We start from the raw sequence: 959 nt of genomic DNA on the forward strand, positions 1-959 counted from the left end.
ATTCTTCATCACTGAGCCATCAGGGAAGCCCTGAGCCAGCTTCTTCTTAGGTCTATAAGTTTCTCAATCTCTGTTTATGTTACCTGTGAAACAGGGAGGGTGATAGCACCTGCCTCACAGAATTGTTACGAGAAGACAAGCACCCAAGGTCTACAAGAGGCTGCCACGTGTGGAAGGGAAACTGTAGCAGATGCCATAGGTATTCTGCCCAGATGCCCTTCTCAGGTTCATCCACCCATCTCGTAACCGCTGTGTTGACAGCTAACAGCTCATGGCTGCTTCTTCTCTAGTGGATGGCTTTCTGCAGATGAGAGCTGCCTACCCTGCAGGTTCTGCCCACACCTCCCCTACAGGGCCCGCAGTCACTGACTGACTGATACAGGTGCCAAAAACAAGCTTCCTTTCCTCAAGTGGGGACAACACAAGGTTAGACTCTCCCTGAAGCTATCTTCTTGCTCGGTTCTTCCCTTTCCCTCTTCCACTACTCTCCTAGTCTCTTAGGGTTTCCCGAGAAGTACGCCTCAGACACACCCTGTGAACTTGAATCCTGTCTCAGGTTCTGCTTCTAGGGATACCACCTATGATAATAGCTACTATTAATCATAACTATCAGGCTCCTCACTGATTCCCTGGTGGCTCAGATGGTAAAGCGTCTGCCTACAATGCGGGAGACCCAGGTTCGATCCCTGGGCTGGGAAGATCCCCTGGAGAAGGAAATGGCAACCCACTCCAGTATTCTTGCCTGGAAAATCTCATGGATGGAGGAGCCTGGCAGGCTACAGTCCACGGGGTCGCAAAGAGTCAGATGCGACTGAGCGACTTCACTTTCATCAGAGTGTGGCCATGCCCTGAAGCAGCTGCAGACTGAAGAGGGGCGCCATTTTGAGGTGATTCTAACACAGGAATGGATGAGCTCCCCAAACCAAAAGGTTCCACAAAGTTTCTCCCAAGTTCTGTTC

General features: G+C 50.9%; 1 non-coding gene across 1 annotated transcript; it reads left to right on the forward strand.

Annotated features, from left to right (window-relative positions):
- The first annotated feature begins 626 nt into the window (after positions 1 to 626).
- On the forward strand, positions 627 to 698 carry TRNAC-ACA (transfer RNA cysteine (anticodon ACA)). Its single transcript has one exon. It is a non-coding gene; the product is annotated as a tRNA-Cys (tRNA).
- The last annotated feature ends 261 nt before the right edge of the window (positions 699 to 959 follow it).

Source organism: Bos indicus, chromosome 15, assembly GCF_029378745.1.
Source record: "Bos indicus isolate NIAB-ARS_2022 breed Sahiwal x Tharparkar chromosome 15, NIAB-ARS_B.indTharparkar_mat_pri_1.0, whole genome shotgun sequence".
NCBI lineage: Eukaryota > Metazoa > Chordata > Mammalia > Artiodactyla > Bovidae > Bos > Bos indicus.